The 27,051-nt window shown below is 41.8% G+C and overlaps 1 protein-coding gene and 1 long non-coding RNA gene across 8 annotated transcripts in view; one reads left to right on the top strand and one right to left on the bottom strand.

Moving 5' to 3' along the window:
* The window catches only part of rusc2 (RUN and SH3 domain containing 2), a 134,476-nt gene that overhangs the window by 75,963 nt on the left and 31,462 nt on the right, over positions 1-27,051 (bottom strand). The window contains exon 1 of one of the 7 annotated variants that reach the window (XM_060822583.1): positions 7,524-7,832. The exons of the other annotated variants lie outside the window; for them this stretch is intronic. The gene's annotated coding sequence lies outside the window, so the exon portion shown is untranslated. Of the gene's footprint in view, positions 1-7,523; positions 7,833-27,051 lie in introns of those variants that run through there. 7 annotated transcript variants of the gene reach the window in all.
* LOC132810025 (uncharacterized) overlaps positions 1-27,051 on the top strand; it is an 88,752-nt gene that overhangs the window by 52,842 nt on the left and 8,859 nt on the right. The window lies entirely within an intron of this gene.

Here is a 27,051-nt window from a genome sequence, read left to right as displayed (position 1 = left end):
AGGAGAGGATCAAATATGAAGGTAGGCTAGCCAGTAATATTAGAAATGATAGTAAAAGTTTCTTTCAATACATGAGAAACAAACGACAGGCAAAAGTAGACATTGGGCCACTTCAAACTGATGCTGGAAGTCTAGTGATTGGAGATAAGGAAATAGCAGAAGAACTTAACAAGTACTTTGCATCAGTCTTCACAGTGGAAGACATGAGTAATATCCCAACAATTAAAGGGAGTCAGGGAGCTGAGTTGAGTATGGTTGCCGTTACAAAAGAGAAAGTGCTAGAAAAGCTAAAAGGTCTTAAAATTGATAAATCTCCTGGCCCCGATGGGCTACATCCTAGAGTTCTGAGGGAGGTGGCTGAGGAAATAGCGGAGGCGTTGGTTGAGATCTTTCAAAAGTCACTGGAGTCAGGGAAAGTCCGTATGATTGGAAGATCGCTTTTGTAACCCCCTCGTTCAAGAAAGGATCAAGACAAAAGATGGAAAATTATAGGCCAATTAACCTAACCTCGGTTGTTGGTAAAATTCTAGAATCCATCATTAAGGATGAGCTTTCTAAATTCTTGGAAGAGCAGGGTCTGATTAGAACAAGTCAACATGGATTTAGTAAGGGGAGGTCGTGCCTGACAAACCTGTTGGAATTCTCTGAAGAGGTGACAAGTAGGTTAGACCAGTGGATGTGGTCTATCTAGACTTCCAAAAGGCCTTTGATAAGGTGCCACACAGGAGGCTGCTGAGCAAGGTGAGGGCCCATGGTGTTCGAGGTGAACTACTGGTATGGATTGAGGATTGGCTGTCTGACAGAAGGCAGAGGGTTGGGATAAAAGGTTCTTTTCCGAATGGCAGCCAGTGACAAGCGGTGACCCGCAGGGTTCAGTGTTGGGGCCGCAGCTGTTCACGTTATATATTAATGATCTGGATGAAGGGACAGGGGCATTCTAGCGAAGTTTGCCGATGATACGGAGTTAGGTGGACAGGCAGGTAGTACTGAGGAAGTGGGGAGGCTGCAGAAGGATCTAGACAGTTTGGGAGAGTGGTCCAGGAAATTGCTGATGGAATTCAATGTGAGCAAATGCGAGGTCTTGCACTTTGGAAAAAAAGAATACAAGCATGGACTACTTTCTAAACGGTGAGAAAATTCGTAAAGCCAAAGTACAAAGGGATCTGGGAGTGCTAGTCGAGGATTCTCTAAAGGTGAACATGCAGGTTGAGTCCGTGATTAAGAAAGCGAACGCAACGTCGTCATTTATCTCAAGAGGGTTGGAATATAAAAGCACCGTTGTGCTACTGAGACTTTATAAAGCTCTGGTTAGGCCCCATTTGGAGTACTGTGCCCGGTTTTGGTCCCCACACCTCAGGAAGGACATACTGGCACTGGAGTGTGTCCAGCGGAGATTCACACAGATGATCCCTGGAACGGTAGGTCTAACATATGAGGAATGGCTGGGGATCCTGGGATTGTATTCATTGGAGTTTAGAAGATTAAGGGGAGATCTAATAGAAACTTACAAGATAATACATGGCTTGGAAAGGGTGGATGCTAGGAAATTGTTTCCGTTAGGCGAGGAGACTAGGACCTGTGGACACAGCCTTAGAATTAGAGGGGGTAAATTCAGAACAGAAATGTGGAGACATTTCTTCAGCCAGAGAGTGATGGGCCTGTGGAATTCATTGCCGCAGAGTGCAGTGGAGGCTGGGACGCTAAATGTCTTCAAGGCAGGGATTGATAAATTCTTGATGTCACAAGGAATTAAGGGCTACGGGGAGAATGCGGGTAAGTGGAGTTGAAGTGCCCATCAGCCATGATTGAATGGCAGAGTGGACGCAAATGGGCCGAATGGCCTTACTTCCACTCCTATGTCTTATGGTCTTAAAATAGATAAACTAGAAACTGAAGTACATAATTAGTGGTCAAAACAGACAGGGCTGCAGGATGACTTGGATTGGGATCTGAATGCTAGAGAGTCTCTGACACTCAGGAAAGGTAGGAAGCAAGGATAGGGTGGACGAATGACTTTATTAACTAAAGATGATATTAGCACAATAGTGAGGTATGGCCAAGATATAGAGGCAATCTGGGGAATGACAAAGGCAAGAGGTCACTTGTGGGAGTTGTGTACAGTCCTCCTAATAGAACCCACATGTCAGGGCAGAGGGTATCAAGGAAGAAATGAAGGGCACTTTACAAAAGGGTTAACAATTATCATGGGGGATTTTCACCTACACATAGCAGGAAAAATCTTATGGAAAAAGTAGTCTCACTCATTGTATATTTTCGGTACAATTTCTTAGAGCAGCATGTTAAAGTACCAGAGTGTGGCTATACTAGACATGGTTTTGACTAACAGGATTGGATTAAATACTTGTGGAAGTCAACTGGCAGTCAAGGTTAAGGGATAGGTCAAGACAAATGCAGTGACAAACATTTAAGGGCGTAGTCCAGGCAGTACTCAATAGATACAGGCCAACAAATAAGAAAAATTCAAAGGGATAGACCCACCACTCTTGGTTAACTAGAAAAGTCAAAGAAAGTATCAAACTATAAGAAACAAAGACATAATTCTGAAAAGGCAGGTCGTAGGTCAGAAAATTGGACAGAATATATAAAATAAACAAAAATATTATTAAAATACTACTGGGAGGAGAAGAGAAAGAGTTTTAGAGAAAGTTAGCCAGAAATATAAAAACAGACAGAAATGTTTCTTTGGATATTTAAAAAAGAAAATGAGTCAAAGGGAGCACTAGTAATGGAGGATAAAGAGATAACAGAAAAATTTGACAGATATTTTGCGTCAGTCTTCATTAGAGAGAAGCTACAAGTAGCACTCCAGAAATAGCTGTAAATCATGAACTGCAAAACAGGGAAGGACAGAAGAAAATTACAATTATCAGGAAAGTAGTATTGAGTAAATTACTTGAATGACAAATTGACAAGTTCCCACGTCGTAGAAGCATTGGTCCTGATGAATTTTAACTCAGAGTCTTACAAATAGATGGAGAGATAATTGATGCATTGGTTTGAATTTTCAAATAGTCATTAGTTGCAGAGGGAACTTTTAGATTGGAAAGTATCAAATATAACTAATTTATTCAAAAAAACAAGAGAAGCAGAAAAGCAGGAAACTACAGCCAGTTAGCTTGACCTCTGTCATAGGAAAAGTAGTAGTAGCTGTTACAAAGGATGTTGTAACATGGCACTTGGATAAGTTCAAGTTAATCAAGCAGAACCAAGATAGGTTTTTCAAAGAGAACTCCAATTTAACTAACTTATGGATTCTTGAAGTAGTCACTTGTGCTGTAGATAAAGAGGAATCAGTGGATGTATTGTACTTAGATTTCCAGAAGGCAGTTAAAAAAAAGTGCCGCATAAAACATGAAGGTGTAAAATAAAAACTTACGGTGTAGGGGCTAACACATTGGCATAGATAGAAGATTGGCTGGCTAACAGGAAACAGGAAGGAATAATAAATGGGTTTCTTTCAGGCTGGTAAAATGCTACAATTGTGTCATAGGGTCAGTGCTAGGGACTCAACTTTCCATTTTAAATAAAATTTATAATGAAGGGAGTGAAGGTATCTAGATTTGCTGATGATGAAGTTAGATAGGATAGACAAATGTAAAAAGGCCATGGGTCTATGAAGCAACACAGATAGGTTAAGTGAGTGAGCCAATAAATGGAGTACAATGTGAAATAGGATGAATTTGTCCATTTTCATGTAAAGGCGGCAAAAAAAGGAAATATACCATCTAAATGGTGAGAGGTTGCAAACTCAGACTTTTTAAAATATTAATTTGCTCAATGTGAGCGTCACTGGTGAGGCCCAGACCAGGTTATCAACAGCAGATTTCCTTCCCCGATGGACATTAGTGAACAAGATAGGTTTTTCTGACAATTGACAACAGTTAGACTCTTCATTCCAACTTTTTATTCATACAAATTCCACAACCTGCCATGGCAGGATTGGAGTCTGGTTCCCCAGATATTAGCTGGGTCACTAGCAATACCACCACTGGGCCATTGCCTCCCTCAGAGATCTGGGTATCCTAGTGCATGAATCACAGAAGTTAATATGCAAATACAGCAAATAATCTGGAAAGCTATTCATTGCAAGAGCAATTGAATGAAAAGTTTAGCAAGGTTATGCATCAGTCAATTGAATGAAAAGTTTAGCAAGGTTATGCATCAGTTATGCAGAGTACCAGTGAGACCACATCTGGAGTGCAGTGTACAATAATTGTCACTGTACTTACAGAAAGATGTTAACATATACGAAGCAGATCAGAGAACCTTCATTAGACTAATATTTGGAATTGGGGATTCACTTATGAGAAAGGGCTACTCAGGCTATGCCTGTATTCTCTACACTTGTGAAAAGTCAAAACTGATTTAATTGAAGCATACAAGATCCTGAAGGGACTTGACTTGGTGGATGTTGAAAGAATGTTTCCTCTTGTGGGAGAATCAAGGACTAGAGTTGACAGTTTAAAAGTAAGGAGTTGCCCATTTAAAACAGACATGACGAAACATTTTTCTCTAGAGAGTTTGAGCACTTTTGGAATTGCCTTCCTCGAGAGGATACAGAATCTTCTGAACATCTTGAAGGCAGAAATACATAAATTCATGATTACCATGAAAGATTACTGGAGATACACAGGGATATAGAGCTGAGGTTAAAATCAAATCAGCCAATTACATTAACCCCAAGGTACTCCTTTACTGGACCTACATCAGAGAAAGAAAGTGAGGACTGCAGATTCAGAGTCAAAAAAGGGTGGCGTTGGTAAAGCACAGCAGGTCAGGCAGCATCCTAGGAGCAGGAGAGCACCTCGGATGTTCTTTGACCTGCTACGCATTTCCAGCACCATCTTTTTCAACTCTATATCAAAGAGAATACTGTTCTCCATCACATATTCAAGACTTGATATTGGCTTCAATCCCCCATCTCATGAATCTGAGAGCCTCTGTCTTGAGCCTTTGTACAATGGAAAATAGATCTTTAGCTTCAAATGACCTCTTCAAGGTTTTAACCGAACACTCCTCGTCTAGAACTTTCAAACTTAATTCATTACAGACAGAACTGTTATTTCTTAACAACCTTTCTCAAGAGCAATTATTTTAGATACACAGCTTCAGAGAAGAGTTCTGCAATCCTGCCAAACCAAAACTAAAAAGTTTTGTTCAAGCCATTGGCATTTCCTCTAATCAAAAAAGGAAAAAAAATGTCTCCGACCTCCTAAACTGAAAACTGAATTACTTTGTTATTTTGTTAAAAAAACTCCGCCAATGAAAACCCCATTACACAATCGAAACTCTTTTTCACACTGTTTTTTTCAAATAAATCATCATGGCTACAGAGCTTACAAGTTAATCATTAAACCTATTCCAACATATTCCACATGCCACTAGCTCAAATCAAACTCTAAAACTGATTATATTAAAATGTATATAAATTACACACCTTGGATCGCATAATGTGTAAATTAACAAGTACATTCCAATAATAACATGTATGTCACCTTGTCTATCACATCTACTGGTTTGTCCAAGTAGGAAAACCTATAAATTCGGGGCAGGAGGGGGTGATGCACCATGAAAGAAGATAGAAATGAATAGAGGAACAAAGAATGCATCTATGAAACATCATAATGCACAAACTATATGCACTATTCAAATTTTTATATGTAATGCACACCAATGACTACATAATAATAAAGCAGAATTTACCTACAGGCAATAACATTTCATTTGCTGCAAATTACTATTTAATTTTTAAGTGGCCAAACACTTGGCTGACTAAATTTGAGATAAAGTTGCAAAAGATAACTATGAGGAAAAAGAAATAGCAAATCATACATAAAAATTACTCATTTGCAAATGCAAAATTTCATGGTCTATATTGAAAGCTTGTAAGTGAATACCACATTACATGCATTTCAACAACTCATGGAAAAAACTGATGCATTCACCTTCCCTCCCATTTTAGTTTTCTTCAATCAATTAAAATAATAACCATTATAAATCTCCTTACTTCTTCAGGGAAAAGAGTCAAAATTTGTGTTTCCAGCCCCCACCCTCCACAGATGGTTTTCAGCTGTTACATCTCATCTCTGACTATGTGCAGCTGCCAGATGGGGGAAAAATTGCTTTGTTGTGCATTCCCCGCGTCGCCCTCTCGCCAGTCTCCTCCCATGAGTCTTGTAAACAGCCTACATGCAACTAATTAGCAAACTATCCAAGTATATTTGTGTTTCAGAATAAAAAGGAACCAAATAATACTTAAACAGTACCAAAAAATCATTGAGGTAGTAAACAAAATGTATTCTCATGCACAACATTTTGTGCCAAGCTATTTGATAAAATATATTACTAAGAATACATTAAAATTAATAATACAAAATGAAGCAAATTAAAAGGCAGACTGAGAATTCAAAATAAAGCCACCATGCTTTAATGTAGGTTTTTTTCACACCAAATGTAGTAAGGCAAAACATTTAAAAATAAACAAACTATACATCCGCAATCATCCAATGCTGCTTTTGAAAAACCAGCTTTAAGATTTAATCTAAAATAAGCACAGTTTGATACCACATTAAATAGTAACAAAACTTATCCTCAAATATATGACATTATAATGGATTTCCAACCATCACTGCTAATCAAGCATTGTATAATCTTGTAATCAGTCATGTAATGACAAATGCAGTCTGTAGCTGAATATTACCTTCAACTCTGGCTTCACTGCAGAGCATACCCATCACATTATTTTAAATGGCGTGGAAAAAACTTGAAACTACTCACTGTAAAACACTAACCTCTTGAGATTTCTTATGTTGGTAAAGTGTTTGAGATTGAATCGGTTTGATCCAATATTACTAATACTTGTCAGAATAGTCTTTTAAACATACACTCCACCCAGAGATACAGCATGGCAGCTTCAACACAAAAACACTCCACGTCACCAATGGAGCATGCTACTTTAATTCACTGTCTGTTATCTAACATGAAGACATTGGGTAAGAGTAAATCATTCCAGCTTCCTCCTTGTAAATCAGTAATAACAAAGCACAATATTTTTACCTCTAGCTTTTTTTCATTCTGTGCAGCAGTGACAGAAATAAAGAATGATCTAACGTCAGCTGTCAGGCATTAAAAGTAAGCTTTAAACAGCACATCTGAGTCAGTCACTGACTATATTATATGTAAGACGTGTGGTGCACTCAAGTCACTACAGTATCTTATGCCAGTAATACAAACAGCAGCCATTACAGTATTTTGGTGAACATCATCGACATCCAAAAACACAGCATAGTAGCTCCCATAAAACAGTCATCTGCATTATTAAACATGGCAGCCTTCCAGAATAACGTTGTGTGGCATCTTCGTATTAATATCATAACATTAACTAACTGATCCTGGTAATATCACAGCACTCTAAAATGCACCGACCATTAGGTTATCTGAACAGAACTGTTAAAAAAAATTGTATTGTGCAGATTTTCACTTGGTCGCCACCCTATCCTTACCTATTGTTCTCGGCTTCCTCCTCTTTCAACAATCGTCTTTCACACAGAAATGTATCTTTTGTTGGCTTGATGGCCTCGAGTAATATAATTTTTACATTAAGGTTTTGACATATCCATTTCATAGAAGAGCAGCTATTTGTTAAACAGCAGCCAAAGCAATGCAGTATACTGCGCAAACACACTGCTGGTGCTGCTGCTTGCTAGAAAGATCTAACGTCATCATTTAGACTGGCAGGCTCACAGCCACTCTGCCTCTCCAACTGCAATCAATGCCTGAGACCTTGCAATTCAAATAAGATCAGAGCTAACAGATCAGACAATAAATATCAGAAAGGCAACCCGAGACAAACAACATATTTCACCCTTTAACAGCATATTATTACACCAGCACATAATGATATCACCATCAAAAATATTGCAATCTAACATAAAACAATGCTTTCAGGTAAATAATTTTCAAAAAATGTGTGCCTCTTTTCAATTTTGCATCAGTTTTTACGACAATTTAAAGAACAATTGAATTGCTGTCAAAATGTTGCACCGCATATTTGATTAGTGTTTGAATTAACTCAAGATTATGAATTGAATTATCGAGCAATAAATATTTGCATACAATAGAATGCCACTCAGCAAATAATTCTTTCCTGTTGTTTATGATCCTCACAACTCATTTTTGTCCTAAGTTTATCAACTGGTATCTTCCTTATTTGTAACATTTCTCAGACCAAGTAGTCGGACAGATTATACTTTTATATCATTGCCAAAAGTCAACTTTTCTCATTTGACCATTAGACAGTTTAACCACTGAAAGATAGATAACAAGTAATTGGAAATGCAAACAACATTTATACTCGTCATTTCTTCTATACTCTCTAAGAATATTCCATTTTAAAATCCTGAATTTCAAAGTTTCACAGTAATAGAAGCAGGAGGGGGGCATTTGGCCAGCCGAGTCTGCTCTGCCATTCATAAGATCATGGCTGATCTATCCATCATCTCAGCTCTTCCTACCTACATCATCCCCATAACCCTTAATTTCCCAACCATGTAAAAACCCAACTAACTGTGTCTTTAATATATTTAATGAAGCTGCAGCTATTGTTTCCTTGGGCAGAAAATTCCATAGATTCACTACTGTCTGGCAACAGCAGTTCCTCCTTATCAATGGCCTAAACCTACTCCCCTTAATCTTCAGACCAAGTCCCCTAGTCCTAGTCTCATCCACCATTGGAAACAACTTGTCTGTCTCTGTCTTATCTATCCCTTTCATAATTGTATATATTTCTATAGGATCCCCTCTCATTCTAAATTCTAGCGAATACGGTCCCAGGTGACTCAACCTCTCCTCAGAGGATAAACCCCATATCTTCGGAATCAACTTGATGAACCTCCTCTGCACTGCCTCCAAAGTCAGGATATCCTTCCTTAAGTAAGGAGACCAGAACTGTGCACAATACTCCAGATGTGGCCTCACCAACATCTTGTACATTTGCAGCAGAACCTCCCTCCTCTTAAATTTAATCCCTCTAGCAATATTCCATTTGCCTTCCTGATTACCTGTTGCACCTGCAAACCAACTTTCAGCGATTCATGTACAAGCACTAAGTCCCTCTGCATAATAACATGCTGCAATCTTTCACCATTTAACCCCTTCCCCAGCGACTTTTTTTTGGAGAAAATGTTTCATTTTCAGACAAATTTTTTAATTGCTTTTTTTGTAGTACTTTTGATGCTGATTATGGAAATAACTTTTGTTTTTATCTATTTTCAATATTTTACTTGAAATTTTATTTTGAAGAAACCATTTTCGGCAAAAAAAAATTGTTTTTTCAAGCTGTTCATCTTTCGACCAGTTCATTTCTTGATCTGGCATTTTCACAATACCCCCAAGCATTTTCAAGGCGAAAAACACACAAATTTCTGCCTTTGTAACAGGGCACCACATATAATCTCTTTCTCCAGTTTGTTCAGCAAAGTGATTAGTTTCGTCCACAACTCAATCAATAATTCTGTTGTCACATAAAAGACTAAAAAAATCCAAAGGAGTCATATCAGCTGTGTCTTGATCAATTGATATTCCAGGATTTCCAGTGAATGGGAAGTGTGGTGGTGGAGGAAGCACGCATTCTTCTGACACCACATGTCACACCAAATTCGTCCATCCCCCTCCTCCTCCTCACTTGAGAGAGAATAGCCATTATCAGATGAGCGCTTGCACTCTCATCTGATGTATCCAAGCTTCTAATAGAAAGTTCATACTCATTGTCATCTTCTGAGCTCGACATCTAGGCGTAATTTGTAAACAAAAACAGAAAAAAACCAAATGACAGTGTGTGCCCAAAAGCAGTGCGTCAACGCTTCTTGCGATGCCCGAGGCGGAAGAGACACAGCTACCAAACGTATGAGTCACCGAGTATACGCGTTTCTAGCTGAGAAGGACCCAGAAATGCCGAGAATTGATGTATAAATTCGTCTGTGGCTGTTTTTGAAATTATATGTTTTGGACGAGTTTACTTGTCGCACTCTGAAAAAGACAAATTGGGTGAAGACACGTTAACTCGTCTTTGCCGGGTAAGGGGTTAAATAGTACTCCGACCCACTATTTTTACTTCCAAAGTGGATAACCTCACAGTTACCAACATTGTACTCCATCTACCAGACCCTTGCCTGCCCACAACCTATCTAAATCTCTCTGCAGACCCTCTAGATCCTCTCATAGTTTGCCTTTCCACTCAATTTAATGTCATCAGCAAATGTGGATACATTACACTTGGTCCCACTTCCAAACCATTTAGATATATCATTAACAGTTGCGGGCCCAACGCCGATCCCTGCAACACCCCACTCACCACTGATCGCCAATCAGAGAAACACCCATTTATCCCAAATCTCTGCATTCTATTGGTTAACTAACCCTCTATCCATGCTAATACATACCCCACAACTCCATGCACTCTTATCTTACGAATGAGTCTTTTATGCGGCCCCTTATAGAATACCTTCTGGAAATCCCAAGTATACAACAGCCACTTGTTCTCTCCATCCAACGCATTCGTTACAACCTGAAAGAACTCCAATAAGTTTGTCACACACCACCTTACCTTCCTGAATTCATGCTGCATCTGCCTGATGGAATCGTTCCTATCCAGATGTCTCAGTTTTTCTACTTCAATGATAGCCTCAGGCATTTTCCCGACTACAGATGTTAAGCTAACTGGTCTATAGTTACCTGCCTTTTGCCTACACCCATTTTTTAAACAGTGGCATGATATTCACTGTCTTCCAGTCCGCCGGGACCTGCCCAGAGTCCAGTTAATTTTGGGAAATTGGCACTAACGGATCTACTATAACTTTCATCATTTCTTTCAGCACCCTCGGATGAAATTCCATCAGGATCAGGGGACTTATCTATCTTTAGACCCTCATGTTTTCTCAACACTACTCCTTTAGTGATAACAGTTGAATTGAGGTCTTCACATCCATAATGTCCTTAACACCATTCTTTGGCATGTTCTTCCACTGTGAAGACTGTCACAAAATAGTTATTCAAGGCCTCTGCTATTTCAGTATTACCCAATATCAATTCTCCTTTCTCATCCTGCAAAGGACCAATGTCCACTTAAGCCACCCTTTTCCATTTTATATATTTATTAAAACTTTTGTGACATGTTTTCATATTTTGTGCTAGTATGCATTCATAGTTTATCTTTCCTTTCTTTACTGCTTGCTTCATGGTTCATTGTTGCTTTTTAAAGTTTTCCCAATCTTCCCGTTTCCCACTGCTCTCGGTTACTTTGTAAGGCTAAGTTTTAACTAGATGTCTTGCTTTATTTCCTTGGTTATCCAAGGCTGGCTTTTCCTATCCTTGTTATTGACTGGAATATACTTTCCTTGAGCACTGTGAAAAATCTCTTTGAAAGTTCTCCACTGCTCCTCAACTGTTTCACCAATACCTTGTGTTCCCAGTCTTCTTTAGCCAACTCCTTCCTCGTCCTATTATAGCCTCTCTTGTTTAAGCATTACACCCTGGTTTTAGATGATACTATTTCACCACCCATTTGTATTCGAAATTTGATCATACTGTGATCACTCTTTCCGAGAGGATCCTTAACTATGGGATAATTAATTTTACCTGTCTCATTATTTAGGACCAGATCTAAGATTGCATGCTCCCTTGTAGGTTTGGTTACATGCTGTTCAAGAAAGTTATCAAGGATGCGTTCAATAAACTCTTCTTCAAGACCTCCTCTACCAACTTGATTCAGTCAGTCAATTAATGTGCATGTTAAAGTCCCCCCATGACTACTGCCATTCCATTCTTACATGCATCAGATATTTCTTGATTGACTGCCTGTGCCACTGTAGCATTATTATTGGGTGACCTATAGACTATTCCCACCAGTGATATCTTACCCTTACTATTCCTGACCTCCACCCAAATGGATTCAAAATTTTGCTCCTTCGATCCGATATCATCTCTCTCTATCACACTAATTTCATCCTTAATCAGAATGCGAACCCACCTCCCTTACCTTTCTAACCATCCTTCCTAATTACCTGATACCCTTGGATATTTAATTCCACCACCCTACAACCACGTTTCTTTAATGGCAACTAAATCGTATCCCTTTGTACTGATTGCACAACTTTGTTTTGAATACGACAGACATTCAGATAATGTGCCCACATACTCTCTCTATCTTTTGCATATGATTCTATTGCCCAAATTTACTTTTGTCTTTTCTAACTTTTGCTCTGGTCTCTGCATTGCTTCTTTTCTGTCTGGACTCCCACCCTCTTGCCATTTTGGTCTAGCCTTCCTCATGGTCTCTTTGCTCATTGCATCTACCTTTACACCAACTACTGCATCTTGTGACCTGACACTCTGCTTCCCACCCCCCGCCAATCTAATTTAAAGCTTCCCCAACAGCTCTGGCAAACCTATCCGCAAGATATTGGTCCCCCTGGAGTTGAAGTGTAACCCATCCCTTTTGTACAGGTCATACCTTGCCCAGAAGAGAACTCAATGATCCATAAATCTGAAACCCTGCCCCATCTCTTCAGCCATGCATTTGTCTGCCATATCTTCCTATTCTCGCCCTCACTAGCATGTGGCGCAGACTGCAGCCCAAAGCTTACTACTCTTAAGATCCTGCTATTTAGATTCCTTCTTAACTCCTTAAATTCACTTTTCATGACCTCATCCCATTTCCTAGCTATGTCATTAGTACTGACGTGTACCACAACTTCTGGCTGCTCGCCTTCTCCGTTAAGAATGCCATAGACTCGAGCCAAGGCATTCCTGACCTTGGCACCTGGGAGGCAACATACCATCTGGGGGTCTCGTTCTCGTCCACATAATCTCCTTTCAGTTGTCTAATGAATCCCCTATCACTATCCTCTTCTCTCCACTTCCCTTGTGAGCCACACGGCCAGAGGCCTGGTCGATGTGGCTTTCACTGTTCGGTCATTTCTCCCCCCAACAAAACAGTATACTTGTTATTAAAGGAAATGGCCACTGGGAGGTCTGTGCACTGACTGCCTATTCCCTTTCCCTCTCCTGATGGTCACCCAGCTACCTTCATCGTATAATCTAGATGTGACTACTTCCTTGTAACTCCTCTCATTCAACCCCTCAGTCTCTTGAATGATCTGGAGTTCATCCAATCCCAACTCCAATTCCCTACTGTAGTCTATGAGGAGCTGAGGCTGGGTGCACCTCACAGGTAAAGTCAGCAGGGAAACTGTTAGTAACCCTGACCTCCCACACCCTGCAAGAGGAGCATACAACTCTTCTTGCTTCCATCCCCTGCTCCAAGAGAAAAACAACTTTTTTGCACCTTATTGTTTTAGGATTATGGCCTTACGCCTGAAGTTTGTGTGCTTTGCCACTGAATGAAAAACATTCATATATAATATATATAACAATGTGGAGACATGCTTTATACATCAGGCATAAGCTGAAGGGTATTTTAACAGACTTGAGATATGGAGTCGGTGATAAAAATTACATAACATATATTGAGATAAGAATTTTAAAAATGGAGATAAATCGATACCTTTCAGTTCTAAGAAGGTAATTTGCTTTTAAACAAGTCACTGTTCCAAATTATTTGCTGATCCAGTGCAGCAATTTCAAGAAAGCATAAGACCATAGTCAAGTGCTGGGGAGACCCCCTGCATGTTTATATTACTGACCTTATAAGAGATTTTAAAAAAATTAAGGCAAGTGGTTTCAATCTCAGAACAGATGTTTCAAGATTGGAATTGAGTTCAGAAAACAGAAAAAGTTTTCCTGGCAGCAGAGTCAGGTTTCAATTTCGGGGAATCAGTTATCTCAACAGACGTGGTTTCAAGTCTGTAGAGCTTCCAAGTGGGGACAGCTTAGTTGGAAGTCTTCAACTTGTTAAAACTGCATAGTTTAGGCCATCAGAATTGTGGAAAGACTGTGACATTTTATTTCCAAGATTGTAGATTGAAATGGGAAAAGAACTGTTTTAAAAACAAAGAAATGTTGAAGATTACCTCACATTTTAAAGTAAGCAACCTGACACATCATTGTAAGTACTACTTACACAGCTGCTGATGAGCTAGACCCAAAGGCTATGAACAAATGGGAATTTAAACAGTACCATGGAGCTGATTGGGCTGTGGACTCATGAACAGCCATCAATGACAAAGACTATCTTCTGGCCAATAATAATGCAATTGACTCCTAGATGGCTGAATAGCTTGGGGCTGTGAACAAGACAGGGAGAAGTCACCAGATTGCCATTAGTTCAAAAGCTGTTTCTATTCCCTGCAGTAAAAGATCCCTTTAAACTTCAGGAAATTTAGTTTATTTTCCTTCGGTTGTTATAAGTGGTGACTTTTAAGTGAGAAGTCAGAGGCTTTTATAATAACGAACCAGTCATTCTGTGCTTCCTGAAAACAAGTGAAAACATCCAAGATGGAAGATGAAGAAGCAACAATCTGATCATGAGAAGAATTATCTCAGCCATCCTTGTGAACAGGAATCATGGAACACTTCCAAGTCTTTCCCTCTGCCCATAATGCATAAGGGGTGTTTATAAGGGGCTTAGAGTCTTAACTAGTAAAGTAATATACCAATGGCTCATTCACTTGGTGCTAGGTGCTATTTATTTGTAATAAGAAATATGATCTGTGTTTTCTGTCAAACTGGTTCTGAAAGTCAGGCAAACTGGAGGAATTCTGTGCACTTCGAAAAATCATTAGATTTTGTGATGAGTCCAGCGATATTGGGCTTGATTTAAACAATATATAACAGTACAGCACAGTACTTGCCCTTCAGCCCATGATGTTGTGTCGAGCATTTATCTTAATCTAAGATCAATCTTACCTTCACACCCCTCAATTTACTGCTGTCCATGTGCTTGTCGAGCAGTCACGCACATGCCCCTAATGTTTCTGACTCTCCTACCACCATTAACAGTGCATTTCATGCACCCACCATTCTCTGCATAAAGACCCAACCTCTGACATCTCCCCTAAACCTTCCTCCAATTACCTTAGAATTATGACCCTTCATGACATCCATTTCTGCCCTGGGAAAAAGTCTCTGGCTATCTACTCGATGCCTCTCATTACATTGTACACCTCTATCAAGTCACCTTTCTTCCTTCTTCTCTCCAGTGTAAAAATCTCAAGTTCATTCGACCTCTCTTCATAAGACAAGCCCTCCAATCCAGGCAGTATCCCGATACATCTCCTCTGCACCCTCTCTAAAGCATCTAAAGTACATCTTTCCTGTCATGACGCAACCAGAAGTGGTCACAATATTCCAAATATGGGCTAATCAGGGTTTTATATAGCTGCAGCAAAACCTCACGACTCTTAAACTCAATCCCCCTATTAATGAAAGCCAGCACACCATATGCCTTCTTAAAAGCCCTATCAACTTGGGTGGCAACTTTGAGAGATCTAGGTATGTGAACCCCAAAATCCCACTGTTCCTTCACACTGCCAAGAATCCTGTCTTTAATCCTGTATTCAGCATTCAAATTTGACCTGCCAAAATGAATCACTTTGCATTTATCCAGGTTGAAATCCATCTGCCACTTCTCAACCCAGCTCTACATCCTGTCAATGCCTTGTTGTAGCCTGCAACAGCCCTCGACATGATCTGTAACATCACCAAACTTTGTGTCATCAGCAAACTTATTAACCCACCTTTCCACTTCTTCATCCAAGTCATTTATAAAAACAGAGGTCCAAGAACAGATTCCTGCAGGACACCACTGGTCACCGACATCCAGGTGGAATACTTCCCATCCACTACCATTTACGGTCTTCTTTCGGCCAGCCAATTCTGTATCCAGACAGCCAAATTTCCCTGTATCGCATATCTCCTTACTTTCTGAATGACTGTACCATGGGAAACATTAACTAATGCCTTATTAAAATCCATATACATCACATCCACAGCACGATCTTCGTCAACACACCTCACACCATCTTCAAACAACTCAGTAAGGCTTGTGAGGCATGAACTGCCCCTCTCAAAGCCATGCTGACTATCTTTAATCAAATTTCCAAATACTCATAAATCCTATCTCTAAGAATCCTTTCCAGTAGCTTGCTTACCACAGATATAAGACTGACTGGTCTGTTATTCCCAGAAATTTCCCTGATCCCTTCTTGAGCAGAGGAACAACATTCACCTCCTTCCAATCATCCAGTACTACCCCTACGGAGAGTGAGGATGCAAAGATCATCCCCAGAGGCGCAGCAATCTCATTCCTCGCTTCCCAGAGTAACCTTGGATATATCTGCTCCGGCCCTGGAGTCTTATCTATCTTGATGTTTCCCAGAATTTCCAGCACATTGAGGGTTTGGTTAAGAAAAAGAGGGAAGCATATGTATGTAAGGTATAGACAGGATAGATTGAGTGAATCCTTAGGAGTATAAAGGCAGTAGGAGTATACTTAAGAGAGAAATCAGGAGGGCAAAAAAAGAGGACGTGAGATGGCTTGGCAAATAGAATTAAAGGACAATCCAAAGGGGTTTCACAAATACATTGAGGACAAAACTAGGGAGAGAATAGGGCCCCTCAAAGATCAGCCTTTTTGTGGAGCCGCAGAAAATATGGGAGATACTAAACGAGTCTTTTGCATCAGTATTTACTGTGGAAAAGGATATGAAAGATATAGACTGTAGAGAAATAGGTGGTGACACCTTGCAAAATGTCCATATTACAGAGGAGGAAGTGCTAGATGTCGAAACCTCAGGACCTTATCAGGTGTACCCTAGAACTTTGTGGGAAGCTGGGGAAGTGACTGCTTGGACTCTTGTTGAGATATTTGTATCATCGATAGTCACAGGTGAGGAGCCGGAAGACTGGAGGTTAGCTAACATGGTGCCACTATTTAAGAAAGGTGGTAAGGACAAGCCAGGGAACTATAGACCAGTGAGTCTGTCATGGGCAAGTTGGCGGAGGGAATCCTGAGGGACAGGATGTACATCTATTTGGAAAGGCAACAACTGATTAGGGATAGTCAACATGGCTTTGTGTGTGGGAAATCATGTCTCACAAACTTGATTGAGATTTTTTTTGAAGAAGTAACAGAGGTTTGATGAGGACAGAGCGGTAGATGTGATCTATATGGACTTCAATAAGGCGTTTGACAAGGTTCCCCATGGGAGACTGATTAGCAAGGTTAAATCTCACAAAATGTAGGGAGAACTAGCCATTTGGATACAGAACTGGCTCAAAAGGTAGAAGACAGAGGGTGGTGAAGAAGGTGTTTTGTATGCTATCTTTTATTGGTCAGAGTATTGAATTCAGGAGTTAGGAGGTCATGTTGCGGCTGTACAGGACATTGGTTAGGCCACTGTTGGAATATTGCGTGCAATTCTGGTCTCATTCCTATCAGAAAGATGGTGTGAATCTTGAAAGGGTTCAGAAAAGATTTACAAGGATGTTGGCAGGGTTGGAGGATTTAAGCTATAGGGAGAGGCTGAACAGGCTGGGGCTGTTTTCCTTGGAGTGTTGGAGGCTGAGGGGTGACCTTTTCAAGGTTTACAAAATTATGAAGGGCATGGATAGGATAATTAGACAAAGTCTTTTCCCTAGGGTAGGGGAGTCCAGAATGAGAGGGCATAGGTTTAGGGTGAGAGGGGAAAGATATAAAAGAGACCTAAGGGCAACTTTTTCTTGCAGAGGGTGGTGCGTGTATGGAATGAGTGCCAGAGGAAGTGGTAGAGACTGGTACAATTGCAACATTTAAGAGGCATTTGGATATATGAATAGGAAGGGTTTGGGGGGATATGGGCCGGGTGCTGGCACGTGGGACTAGATTAGTTTGGGATATCTGGACGGCATAGACGGGTTGGACCGAAGGGTCTGTTTCCATGCTGTACATCTCTATGACTCTATAATGACTTATAAAAGTTCCTGAACTTAGGGTGGATGCATAAGCTTAGGTTTTCACTTGGGAAATATGATAATCTAATCTTTACAATACAATAAATGCCGATGATAAAATTAGTGCTAACTACAACAAAACCAGGCTGTTAGCTCAGTGAATCTACTCATCCAAATATAACAAAGTTTCAAGTGCCATGAAAGTAGTTAGACCTAAAGTGAACATTAAAATTATTTCACTGAATGAATAACTATAAGACCACATGAATTAGCAATAGGAGTTTGCCATTTGGCCCTGCGAGCCCGCTTCACCATTCAATAGAATCATGACGGATCTAACGTTCAAAATATACATAAGGACTCAACCCCAACCATACTCTACAGCAAGGAGCTCCAAAGACTCACAACCGTATGAAAGAAGAAATTCTTCCTTATCTCACTCCTAAATAGGTGTCCCTTTATTCTGAGATTATGTTCTCTGGTCCGAGACTTTCCCATTAGTACAAACATTCTTTCGGCATTTACCCTGATGAGCCCCTTAATGCTCATGCTTCAATGAGATCGCCTCTCATTCTTCCAAATTTCAATGAGGAGTGGCCGAATCTGTTTCACCTTATGGCTCATATGATAATCCATCCATATCAGGCATCATCATAGTGAATGTTTTCTGAACTACTTCCAACAAAATAACATCACTCATTAAACTTAATATCTTTCCTTAAATTAAATGACCAGGAAACAGTTGGAAGCACTGGATACTGCAAAGGATATAGGCCCTGACAATGTACCAGAGATAGTGCTGAAGGCTTGTGCTCCAGAACCTGCCACACCACTACCTAAGCTGTTCTAGTGGTTGCATCACTGGCACCTATCTGACAATGTAGAAAATTGGCCCAAGTACAAAAAGCAGGACAACTCCAATCTAGCTAACTATCACCATGCTGGTCTACTCTTGATCATCAGTAAAGAGATGGAAGGTGTCATCAATAGAGCTATCAAGCAGAACTTGCACAGCCATAACCTGCTCAGAAATGCCCAGTTTGAGTTCCGCCAGTATCACACAGGTCTTGACCTCATTACAGCTTTGGTTCAAACATGGACAAAAGCACCGAATTCCAGAGTGAGGTGAGAGTGACAGCCCTTGGCATCAAGGTCCACATTCAAATGAGTGTGGCATCAAGAAGCAGTAGCAAAATTGGAATCAATAATAATCAGGAGAGATAATCAATGACGTTCCCTCTATCATAAAGTCAAATGATCCAACTACCATCCTAGACATCTCCCTCTGCCCTCCCCCCCCACCCCAATGTTCAATGGGAGTATCATCACTAAATTCCCCCACTCTCAAAATCCAGGGATAGCCATTAATCAGAAACTCAACTGGGCTCACCATATAATTGTGTCTACAAATACAGGTCAGAGCCTAGAAATACTGTAGCATGTAACTCATCTCCTTATTCCCTAAAGCCTGTTAACCATCTACAAAGCACAAGCCAGGAGTGTGATTGAACCATCCTGGATGGTTGCAACTCCAAGCTTCTTAAGAAAGCAGCCCACTTGATTGGCATCATATCCACAAGTAACCACTCCCTCTACCACTGATGGCCAATCGCAACAGTATGTACTATCTACAAGTGCACTTCAGATATTCACCAAAGATCATTACTCAGCACTTTCAAAATCTATGACCACTTCTATCTAGAAGGTCAAGTGCAGTAAATAAATGGGAACACCACCACTGCAAGTTTCCTTCCAAGCTTACGATTTTCCTGACTTGGAAATATATCGCAGATCCTTCACTGTCGCTGGATGAAGATCCTGGAATTCCCTCCCTAATGGCATTATGAGTCTATAAACAGCATTTCGAGAAGGCATCTCATGATCACCGTCTCAAGGGCAACTAGGGATAGGCATTAAACATGGGCCAGCCAGCAATGCCCACAACCCACGAGTGACTAAAGCATACTGCTCACAGTACTCCAGATACAGTCTTAACAGCATTATGTACAGTTGCAGTAAGACTAAGAATTCTTTCAAAAAAACGTTGGTAAGGAAAAGCCAGCAAACTATACAGCAGTGAGCATGGTGTCAGTGGTGGGCAATATGTTGGAGGGAGGTCTGAAAGACAGGATTCACATGCATTTGGAAAGGCAAGGACTGATTAAAGACCGTCAAGATGTGTTTGTGGGTGGGGAATCATATCTTATTAACTTGATTTGGGTTTTGTAAAGAAGTGACGAAGATTGATTAAGACACAATGCTAGACGTTGTCCTTACGGACTACAGCAAGGTAGACTGGTTAGCAAGTTTAGCTCACATGGAATCAAGGAGAGTAGCAGAGTCCAAAACTGGAGAGCACAAGTTTAAGGTGAGAGGGGAAATATTTAAATGGAATCTAAGGGGCAACCTTTTCATTCAGAGGGTGGGTGGATAATGGAACAAGCTACCAGAGGAGACAGTGGAGGTGGGTACAATTATGATATTTGAAAACCACCTGGATGAGTATATGAATAGCAAGGGCTTAGAGGGATATGGGCCAGATGTTGGCAAATGGCATTTGATTAGTCTAAGACATCTGGTCAGTACATGGACCAAAGCGACTGTTTCCATGCTGTACAACTCTGTGACTTCCCTACTTATATTCAAACTCCCTTGAAATAATGGCCAACGTTCCATTAGCTTTTCTGATTCCTGCTGTACCTGTTTGCTAACTTGGTGTTTCATGCAGATGTGCCCCCACTTCCCTTTGTGTTGCAGCTTTCCTTCATTTAAGTAACGTTTTGTCCTTTGTTTTCTTTCCAAATGAACAACTTCATATTTCCCATATTATGCTCCATTTTCTAACTTTTGCCCACTTACTTCATCTATCAATATCACTGTAAATTGTTTGTATCTCTCTCACAATCTGCCTTTTCATTTAGTTTTGTGTCATTTGCAAAATTACCTACAGTACATTCATTTCCCATTTCCAAGTCATTAATATCTATTGGAAATAATTGCAGTCCCAGCACTGATGCCTGTGGAACACTGGTCACAGGTTGCCAATCTTAAAAAAAACTCTTAACCCCACTCAATGATTCCAACTCACTTACAACCTCCAACACCACAAGGTCTTCATTTATGAAATAACCTTTTGTGTGACACCTTGTCAAATGCCTTCTGGAAGTCCAAACATAACATATCTCCTCCTTCCTCTTTATCCACTTTGGTTGAGATTCCACAGTCAAACAGGATTTCCCTTTCATGAAGCCATTCTGATCCTGTTTGATTAGGCTATGATTTTCCATATGTTCTGCTATTACTTGGAGTCATAGAGACGTACAGCACGGAAACAGACCCTTCAGTCCAACTCACCCATGCCATCCAGCTATCCCAATTAATCTAGTCCCATTTTCCAGCATTTGGCCCTTTCCCTCTCAATCCTTCCTGTATGCCTTTAAAATGTTGCAATTGTACTAGCCTCCACCACTGGCAGGTCATTCTATACACACACCACCTCTGCATGAAAAAGTTGCCCCTTAGGTCCCTTTTAAATCATTTTCCTGTTACTTTAAACCTATGCCCTCTAGCGTTGGACTCCTCCACCCCTAGGAAAAGACCTTGGCTATTCACCTTATCCATGCCCCTCATGATTTTATAGGCCTCAGCCTTCGACATTCCAGGGAAAATAACCCCAGCCTATTCAGCCTCCAATCCTGGCAACATCCTTGCAAATCTTTTTGGAACCTTTTAAGATTCATAACATGCTTCCTATAGCAGGGAGACCAGAATTCAGAGCAGTATTCCAAAAGTGGCCCAAACAATGTCCTATACAGTCAAACCTGACTTCCTAACTCCTATAGTAAATGCAATGACCAATGAAGGCAAGTATGCCAAACACCTTCTTCACTATCCTGTCATCCTTTGACTCCATTTTCAAGGAACTATGAACATGTTCAGCCCGGGGTCTTTTTGTTCAGCAACACTCCGAGGACCTTACCACTAAGTGTATAAGTCCTGCTCTGATATGCCTTTCCAAAATGCAGCACCTCATTTATCTAAATTAAACTCCATCTGCCACTCGTTGGCCCACCGGTTCATCTGATCAAGATCCTGTTGTAATCTGAAGTAACCTTCTTTACTGTCCACTACACCTCCAATGGTGTCATCTGCAAACTTACTAATCATACGTCCTATGTTCACATCCAAATAATTTATACAAATAACAAAACGTTGTGGACCCAGCACCAATCCTTGTGATACTCCATTGGTCAGAGGCCTCCAGTCTGAAAACCAACCCTCCACCACCCTTTGTCTTCTACCTTCGAGCCAGTTCTATATCCAGATGGCTAGTTCTCCCTTTGTTCCATGTAATCTAACCCTGGTAACTAGTCTAACACGAGGACAATAAAGTTAGTGAGACATAATTTCCCATGCACAAAGCCACCTTTGCCTTCCCAAATTCAGTCCTTGCCTTTCCAAATACAGGTAGATGTAAATCCTGTCCCATAGGGCTCACTCCAACAACCTGCCCACCATTGTTGTCAGGCTCACTGGTCTATAGTTTCATGGATTTTCCTGACCGCCTTTCTTCCTTAATATTTGATTCCAATACTTTTCCAACAATAGATTAAAGCTAATCGTCTTAGAGTTGCCTGTTTTTTGCTTCACGCGTCTTTTGAGTAGGGATGTCACATTAACAGGTTTTCAATCCTCGGATACTTCTCCAGAATCCAAGGACTTTTGGAAAATTACAACCAATGCATTCACACTCTCTGTAGCTACCACTTTTAGGCTTCTAGGATGCAAACCATCAGGAAGGGCCGGGGACTGGTCTTCCTTTAGTCGCATTAGTTTGTCTAATACAACTTCTCTCGTGATAATAATGGTAATTAATTCCTCCCCAGTATTCTTTAGTATTAACATCGAAATAAGGATAGCAGCAGGAGGCAGCCATTCGGCCCTTCACGCCTGCTCCACCATTCATCATGATCGTGGCTAACTGATGGCCTAATCCTGCTTTCTCCCCATAACCTTTGATCCCATTTGCCACAAGTGCTATATCTAGCCACCTCTTGAATACATTCAATGTCTTGGCATCAATGGCACCCTGAGGTAATAATTTCCACTCCTTGGGTGAAGAAATGTCTCCTCACCTCCATCCTAATGGCCCACCCTGAATCCTTAGACTGTGACTCTCGGTTCTGGCCACACCCACCATTCTCCCTGCATTTACCCTGTCTAGTCCTGTTAGAATTTTATAAGTCTCTATGAGATTCCCCCTCATTCATCTGAACTCCAGTGAAAACAATCCTAACCTAATCAGTCAATCTTTCCTCGTACGTCAGTCCCGCCATCCCGGGAAGCAACCTGGTAACTTCATTGCATTCCCTTAAGCGCAAGAGCATCCTTCCTCAGAAACTGAGACCAAAACTGCACACAATATTCTAGGTGTGGCATCACCAAGGCCCTGTATAACTGCAACAACATATCCTGCTCCTGTACTCTAAACTTCTAGCAATGAAGACCAACAGACCATTTGCCTTCTTTACTTCGTGCTGCATCTGCATGCTTATCTTCAGCGACTCAATAGGAAGTTTGAAGTGCCTTCCACTGCACAAACTGATGCAAATAATTTGCTTCACTTCTCTGTCATTTCCTTGTTCCCCATAACTGCTCCCCCATATTCATTCTTAACGGGGCCTGTGTTCACTTTGACCTCCATTCTTTTTTATATGTTTAAAGAAGCTCTTACTGTGAGTTTTATATTCCTCACTTATTTACCCTCGTAGTTTACTTTCTTATGTTTTCATCCTTCTTTGCTGGATTCTGAATTTATCTCCAACTTCAGGTGATGTTTGCTTCCTTCTTTGCATTTTTCTTTCAAAATTAATGATCTTCTGAACTTACATGGTTAGTTTAATCCCTCTTAAAATCTTTCCTCCTTTTTGGGATGTATGTTTTGCTAAATCTTGAATTACCTTGTGAATGGCTGCCACTTGCTGTTTTAATGCTGGAATAGATGGGGTTGGATCCAGATCTGGTGACAGTTGGAGGACAGTAGCAGGGTGTGGTTTGCTGTGTAATTGGCATTCAGGTTAGAGATATTGTGACATCTTGTCGGGTTCTGTCACCAAGGAGACAGAGGCAGCAGCTGAGAGGCTGGTGAGAAAGGTTCAGGATTGGGGCTAGGGTTCAGCCAGACAGCAGGAGGATCCAGGTTAACATTTTTTTGCTGTGAGTTATGAATTACCTCCTTAAATGTCTGCCATTGCTTGCTTACAGTCATTCCTGCAATTCGATCCACCCAGTTAATTTTAGCTAACTCTATCCTCATTTCATTGTAATTCCCTTTATTTAAGTTAAACCCTGTTATATAACTCTCAAACTCAATATTAAATTCTGTCATGTAATGATCACTACTTCCTCTGGAATCTTTTACTCTGAGATTATTTATTAAACCTGAGTCAATGCCAGATCCAAGATAGCTTTTCCAGCACCACACTCTTGATCCAGATCCAAGATAGCTTGCTCTCTGGTTGGCTACATGACATAATGCTCCAGGAAGCTAGCCCTAGTGTACTCTATGAATTTGTTGTCGCAGCTACCCTTTCTAATTTGGTTAACCCAATCAATATAAAGATTAAAGTCACTCATAATTATTGTTCTTTTTTTTACATGCTCCCAGTATTTATTGATTTCTAGCCTTTCCTACAGAGTGACTATTCTACCATTCCACTGCTCCTAGCAATGTCTTTTTTCCCTTGTTGTTTCTCTACCTCCACCCAAAAGATCATAATTCTAGCCTAGATCATCTCTCACAATTGTCCTAATACTGACTAAGGAGAAAGTGAGGACTGCAGATGCTGGAGATCAGAGCTGAAAATGTGTTGCTGGAAAAGCACAGCAGGTCAGGCAGCATCCAAGGAGCAGGAGAATCGACGTTTCGGGAATGAGCCCTTCTTCAGGAATGAGGAAAGTGTGTCAAGCAGTCTAAGATAAAAGGTAGGGAGGAGGGACTTGGGGGACGGGCATTGGAAATGCGATAGGTGGAAGGAGGTTAAGGTGAGGGTGATAGGCCGGAGTGGGGGTGGGGATGGGGGCGGAGAGGTCAAGAAGAAGATTGCAGGTTAGGAAGGTAGTGCTGAGTTCGAGGGTTGGGACTGAGACAAGGTGGGGGGGGAGGGGAAATGAGGAAACTGGAGAAATCTGAGTTCATCCCTTGCGGTTGGAGGGCTCCTAGGCGGAAGATGAGGCACTCTTCCTCCAGCCGTCGTGTTGTTATGGTCTGGCGAGGGAAGAGGCCAAGGACCTGCATGTCCTTGGTGGAGTGGGAGGGGGAGTTGAAGTGTTGAGCCACGGGGTGGTTGGGTTGGTTGGTCCGGGTATCCCAGAGGTGTTCTCTGAAACGTTCCGCAAGTAGGTGGCCTGTCTCCCAAATATAAAGGAGGCCACATCGGGGGCAGCGGATGCAGTAATGATGTGTGTGGAGGTGCAGGTGAATTTGTGGCGGATATGGAAGGATCCCTTGGGGCCTTGGAGGGAAGTAAGGGGGGAGGTGTGGGCGCAAGTTTTGCATTTCTTGCGGTTGCAGGGGAAGGTGCCAGGAGTGGAGGTTGGGTTGGTGGGGGGTGTGGACCTGACAAGGGAGTCACGGAGGGAGTGGACTTTTCCGAACGCTGATAGGGGAGGGGAGGGAAATATATCCCTGGTGGTGGGGTCCGTTTGGAGGTGGCGGAAATGACGACGGATGATATGATGCATATGGGGTTGGTGGGGTGGTAGGTGAGGACCAGTGGGGTTCTGTCCTGGTGGCGATTGGAGGGGCGGGGCTCAAGGGCGGAGGAGCGGGAAGTGGAGGAAATGCGGTGAAGAGCATCGTCGATCACGTCTGGGGGGAATCTGCGGTCCTTGAAGAAGGAGGCCATCTGGGCTGTACGGTATTGGAACTGGTCCTCCTGGGAGCAGATGCGGCGGAGACGAAGGAATTGGGAATATGGGATGGCGTTTTTACAGGGGGCAGGGTGGGAGGAAGTGTAGTCTAGATAGCTGTGGGAGTCGGTCGGTTTATAGTAAATGTCCGTGCTCCCACGAGGAAGTTGAACAGTTCGTCCACTTTACCAACACCTTCCACCCCGACCTCAAATTTACCTGGACCGTCTCAGACTCCTCCCTCCCCTTCCTAGACCTCTCCATTTCTATCTTGGGCGACCGAATCAACACGGACATTTACTATAAACCGACCAACTCCCACAGCTACCTAGACTATATCTCCTCCCACCCTGCCCCCTGTAAAAACGCCATCCCATATTCCCAATTCCTTAGTCTCCGCCGCATCTGCTCCCAGGAGGACCAGTTCCAATACTGAATAACCCAAAGACCGCAATTTGCCCCCAGACGTGATCGACGATGCTCTCCACCGCATCTCCTCCACTTCCCGCTCCTCCGCCCTTGAGCCCCGCCCCTCCAATCGCCACCAGGACAGAACCCCACTGGTTCTCACCTACCACCCCACCAACCTCCATGTACAGCGTATCATCCGTCGTCATTTCTGCCACCTCCAAACGGACCCCACCACCAGGGACATATTTTCCTCCCCTCCCCTATCAGCGTTCGGAAAAGACCACTCCCTCGTCAGGTCCACACTCCCCACCAACCCAACCTCCACTCCCGGTACCTTCCCCTGCAACCGCAAGAAATGCAAAACTTGCGCCCACACCTCCCCCCTTACTTCCCTCCAAGGCCCCAAGGGATCCTTCCATATTCGCCACAAATTCACCTGCACCTCCACACACATCATTTACTGCATCCGCTGCCCCCAATGTGGCCTCCTTTATATTTGGGAGACAGGCCGCCTACTTGCGGAACATTTCAGAGAACACCTCTGGGACACCCGGACCAACCAACCCAACCACCCCGTGGCTCAACACTTCAACTCCCCCTCCCACTCCACCAAGGATGTGCAGGTCCTTGGACTCCTCCCTCGCCAGACCATAACAACATGATGGCTGGAGGAGGAGCGCCTCAACTTCCACCTAGGAGCCCTCCAGCCACAAGGCATGAACTCAGATTTCTCCAGTTTCCTCACTTCCCCTTCCCCCACCTTGTCTCAGTCCCAGCCCTCGAACTCAGCACCACCTTCCTAACCTGCAATCTTCTTCCTGA

Source organism: Hemiscyllium ocellatum, chromosome 1 (genome assembly GCF_020745735.1).
Source record: "Hemiscyllium ocellatum isolate sHemOce1 chromosome 1, sHemOce1.pat.X.cur, whole genome shotgun sequence".
Lineage (NCBI taxonomy): Eukaryota > Metazoa > Chordata > Chondrichthyes > Orectolobiformes > Hemiscylliidae > Hemiscyllium > Hemiscyllium ocellatum.
This window is presented reverse-complemented; position numbering and strand designations above follow the sequence as displayed.